The sequence below is a fragment of the Lactuca virosa genome, chromosome 8 (genome assembly GCF_052849685.1).
Source record: "Lactuca virosa cultivar CGN04683 chromosome 8, Lactuca_virosa_CGN04683_v6, whole genome shotgun sequence".
In the NCBI taxonomy this organism is placed as follows: domain Eukaryota; kingdom Viridiplantae; phylum Streptophyta; class Magnoliopsida; order Asterales; family Asteraceae; genus Lactuca; species Lactuca virosa.
Genome location: NC_136433.1, coordinates 269145858 through 269151576, shown reverse-complemented (window position 1 = coordinate 269151576; position 5719 = coordinate 269145858).

Here is a 5719-nt window from a genome sequence, read left to right as displayed (position 1 = left end):
CAATATAGTTTCTTAAGGTCCAGATACATCTTATTTGAACCTGGATGAATGGAGTATCGGGTTTTGTGTGCTTCATTCATAACCACGTCTTTGTAACCACCGAACTTTGGTGTCTAGATCCGGTTCATGAAATAATAGACTCCACCATCCTTTATTTCAAAGTTCTTATCCATTCCTCTGAGAGTTTCACCTGCCACGTTTTCGGGTTTCAAGGCTTCAAGTTGAGCTTCTTTGATCTGTGCGGACAGATGTGAATAGATTGTCATGGTCAACGACTTGACCCGGCGTCCCGAGTATTCTTTTCTGCTAAGGGCATCAGCTACTACGTTTGCTTTACCAGGGTGATAAAGAATTTCACATTCGTAGTCGTTCAGTAGCTCCACCCATCGTCGTTGTCTCATGTTCAGCTCTTTTTGATCGAAGATATGCTGGAGACTTTTATGGTCTGTGAATATTGTGCATTTCGTGCCATATAAGTAATGTCTCCAGATCTTCAGAGCAAACACCACCGCTCCTAGCTCAAGGTCGTGTGTTGTATAGTTGACTTCATGCGTCTTAAGTTGTCTTGAGGCGTAGGAGATAACCTTTCCTCTTTGCATAACTACACACCCAAGCCCTTGATTTGAAGCATCACAGTACACTACAAAGTCCTTTGTCCCTTCGGGTAAAGACAAGATCGGTGCACTGCACAAGGCTTGTTTGAGCGTTCGGAATGCTGTTTCTTACTTCTCTCCCCAACCAAAAGTTACACCCTTTTGTGTCAGGGTGGTAAGCGGTTTAGCGATTCGGGAGAAATTTTGGATGAATCTGCGATAGTATCCAGCAAGACCTAAGAATTGACGGATTTCTATAGGTGTTTTGGGTGCTGGCCAGTTTTCAGTTGCTTTGATTTTGGAAGGGTCCACGTGTATTCCTTCTGAACTGACCACGTGACCTAGGAATTCAACCTTCCAAATCCAAAATTCGCACTTTAAAAACTTCGCATAGAGTTTTTCTGTGCTAAGGGTTTGTAATATTTGACGAAGATGTTGGCCATGTTCCTCTTTGCTTCTTAAGTAGATAAGGATGTCGTCAATGAAGACTATGACGAATTTGTCCAGGAATGGACGATACACTCTGTTCATTAGGTCCATGAACACAGCAGGTGTATTCGTCAATCCGAATGACATAACTATAAACTCATAATGACCATAACGAGTTCTAAACGCGGTCTTGGGAATGTCTTCCTCCAAAATCCGTAATTGGTGATACCCGGATCTTAAGTCTATTTTCGAGAAGTAGTTCGTGTTGGATAAGGTGTCTAAGTCCATAACTTATTTGGTATATACTTGACCCAACCCGGCATGGTCCATTTGGGTTGCACTTCACCCGAACTATTTATATGGATAACATTATGAGAAGAGTATATTTGCGGCCTACTAATATATTATAAGTTATAATATATTAATATGAAATAGTATTATTTAATTAGTATTGATCTTAAATTAATTATGAATTAATTTAGTGATCATAAGGTGACTAATTAAATAATGGGCTATTGTACTTATATAGTGTGGGCTAACACTCATAAGGAAATGGGCTAAGCTTGAATGGAAGTCCATGGATGATCCATGGAGCTTTTAACCCATGGATCCTTGGAATAGGAAAAGACATGGGTTGTTAGGGTTTGCATGGTTCATAACCCTAATCATCTACACTATATAAAGAGGCTTATGGTGCTTGAGAAGAGACTATGTGTGTGTGCATAAGGTGTGGCTGATTTCTAGAGTATTAGAGTGCTCTCTCATAAGTTTTCCAAGTTTGTGGTGATTTGTGATTTCCATTTGAGGCATTCACATTATTGGTTCTTGGCTCTCAAACTCCCAAGGAATCAACTCACTAACAAAGGTATGTAATTCTTCTAGTATCTTTTATGTTTAAAAGTACCCCATGTATGCTAGATAGGTTATGAACCTTGGAAGATTATTTTGCGTGTATTTTAGACAAACTTAGATCCAAGGTTTCTAGGGTTGCATGAACACCTTAGGAGTGTTAGTTTGCTCAAAACCCAACAGTGGTATCAGAGCCTAGGCTTGTTTGTTTGATACTTGATGCAAACTTGTTGAATAAACTCAAGTTTTCTGCATTCTGCAGCATGAACTCGCCGAGTCCATGGGGGGACTCGCCGAGTCCATGAGTAAATTCATCCTACTCGTCGAGTAGAAGCCTCAGAATGCAGATTTTCGAGTTTTGCTACTGGAAATGGACTAGAAACATTACCCTAAACTGTTTTGGTGTTATAAAACCTGTTTTAGATGGTGTAATGTTTATGCTAATCCATTTACAATGGCTTATATCAAAATTGCATGATGATATGTGTTCATATGTTCTTGGAATTTTTGATATGATGTTCATGTTCTTATGAATTATTGTTAGATCATAGGAATTATTTGCTAAATTGTTTATTGATAATTCTTGATCATTTATGTGTTTTAATGGAGTCCATAATTTGTCCTCAAGTTATGGATTTCCAAAGGTCACTTTCATTTATACACACTTAAAACACATAAGTTACATGAAAATGAAGAGTCTTCATTTTATGAACCTTTAATTCATAAGTTCTGAAATGAAAAGTTTTGAATAGTTTCAAAACTTGTCCTCAAGTTTTGGAATTTGTAAAGTTACACACACTTTAATATACTTTAATTCCAAACCCTTAGAGTTTTAAAAGTTAAAATTCAACCCTTATACTATTTATAACAATAATGGTTAATTATTATATATATGTATAAGATTAAGTCGTTTTACCGTTAGTAGGCCTCATTCACGAAGCCGGTCTATAAGGGGGGTATAAGGTTGTTGCCTATAAAATGGCAACTTAATGGGTGTCCATTCTCACCCACCGCTTCCTTGAGCGGTTGAGGGTCGTTAGCCGAACGGGTAGGACAATTACTTTAAATTCTCATTAAAAGTATAATGAATATTATAAAGTAACTAAACCTTTAATAAATTCCCAATCTTAGTTACTTTAGGAAAATGTGAATATGGTGCTAACCCATGAAATTCACACTTTGTACCTTACCAAGTCGTTGGTGGAGCGTGTGTGGTTAACCGGCACACTAACTTGGACTAGTAAGGATCATGAAGGGTGACTTAATGTTTATCATAGATCGGTGGAGCGTGTGTGGTTAACCGGCACATTGATTAAGTGATAATATTAAGGGTACCAAGTGAATTTGCATGGTTATTCACACCTTGTTTTGTGATCCTCGGCATCCCAGTCACAAAACTTGAAGGGCACAATCGAGATTGAAACATGCCATTGAAAAGTTCAATGAATCTCAAAAGAAGCTAGGAATTTCAAAACCAATTAAACCTAATAATTCATTTTGTTTCCATGGTGGAAATTGTTGAATCTTCATTCACCTACCTTCAAATATGTTATAGCTTAGATTACGGCATCCCTCTTCTAAGTTATAATATATTGTGTTGGATCCTATCCTTAATATTACATTTGGGTGTATTATTAAGGATTCGATATATCTAATCTAAACTTGTTTTCTTCTTTTCAGATGTCTTCCAACAACAAAGCTTCGGGCTCTAACCCTACTGGCTCCTTTTCCCTCATGAACCTTTGTGGGAGGGTCATCTTTGATGGTTCCAACTTCATGGATTGGATCCGGAACATCAGGATGGTCACTCGTTACTAGGACAAGGAATATGTCCTCGATAAGGAGATAAAGGAGCTTGATGAGTCCTCTGCTACTCCTGAGGAGGTCGCTGAGTATCAGGCACATGAAAGAGATGCCACCAAGGTGGCATGCATCATGATGGCCACCATGACAGCTGAACTCCAAAAGTCCTATGAGGACTATTACCCTTTTGAGATGCATCAGGATCTGATGGAAAGGTACCATCAGAGTGCTCGTCAAGAGCGGTATGAAATAATCTCCTCCATGATCACTACCCGTATGAAGGATAGCGAACCAATCACGAGCCACATGCAGAAAATGCAAAGGTATGTGGACCGTCTAATGAAACTGAATGTGAACTTCCCTGAGGAGTTGGCAATTGATATCATTTTGCACTCCTTGCCATCATGTTATGATCAATTTCGTATGACATACCACATGAACAAGGAGGAAGTCACACTCAGCAAGCTTCAAGGACTTCTAAAGACTGTCGAAAGTGGTCTTAAGAGTAAATCGGTTACTACTCCTACTCCTACTACTACCCCTGTTTTGGCTATCGGGCAAGGCAAAAGGAAGAAGAGGAAGCACCCTTCGAAGGGTACCAAGGGAAAGTCCCTTGAAGGCTCCTCATCTGGAACCAAAGGTGGTTCTATCACTCCTTCTGCCATCCCTAAGGATGCTGAATGCTTCTACTGTCAAAATAAGGGGCACTGGAAGCGAAACTGCCCAAAGTACTTGCAGGATGTCAAGGATGGGAAAGTGAAACCATCCCATGCAGGTATTTACACTATATTGTCTAATAACTCACCATATTATAATTCTTGGGTTCTTGATACAGGTTGTGGTATTCACATTTGTTGTGACATGCAGGGCCTAAGAAGAAGTGAGGATGTGGAGCACGGAAAGATAAACTTAATCATGGGGAACAAGAAGGTTGCAGTTGTTGCCAAGATTGGAGTTTATACTTTGTTGCTAGATAGTGGGTTAAAGTTAGATTTGAATAAATGTGTGTACTCGTCTGAAATGGCGAGGAATATTATTTCCTTTCATGCTTTGTACAAACAAGGTTTTACCTTTTCTTTTGATAATGAAGTTGGTAGTATTAATGCTTTCTTTAATAATGTTCTTTATTTTAAAGCATTACCTTGTGATGGTGTGTATGAAGCTGTATCGGTTGTAGATAATTTAGGAAATAATGTATTATGTATTGATTCTTCTACTAGCTTGGATAAAGCATCTTTGTGGCATTGTCGTCTTCGACATGTAAGCAAGAAACGCATAGGCCGACTCCAAAAGGATGGAGTCTTGGAGTCGTTCGACCTCAAGTCGGATGATAGTTGTGAGTCTTGTCTACATGGAAAAATAACAAAATCACCCTTCACTGGTACTTGTGCAAGGGGTGAGGGTTTGTTGGACCTTATACATACTGATGTATGTGGACCATTCAAAACCGCCACAAGGGATGCTAATCGCTATTATGTGACTTTTATTGATGATTTTAGTAGATATGGTTATGTCTACTTAATCAAACATAAGTCAGAAACTTTTGAAAGGTTTAAAGAGTTTAAACAGGAAGTAGAAAATCAATTGGGCAGAAACATTAAGATGCTTCGATCTGATCAAGGTGGTGAGTATCTTAGTACTGAGTTCCTCGACTATCTTAAGGAGTGTGGGATTGTCTCACAATTGACACCTCCCAGGACACCACAGCTGAATGGTGTAGCTGAGAGGCGTAATCAAACTTTGTTGGACATGGTTCGCTCTATGATGAGTCGAGCTTCGCTACCAATCTCTTTTTGGGGGTATGCCTTAGAGACTGCCGCCCACATCCTTAATCTAGTCCCTACAAAGAAGGTTGGCAAAACACCTCATGAAATGTGGACTGGGAAAGTTCCCAATTTGGACCATATCAAGATTTGGGGTTGCGAGGCTTTCGTGAGGCGCGAGACTCATGACAAGCTCGAACCTCGAAGTGAAAGGTGTATTTTCATCGGCTACCCACAAAAATCCTTTGGTTACCTCTTCTACAGACCCAGTGAGAATGTGGT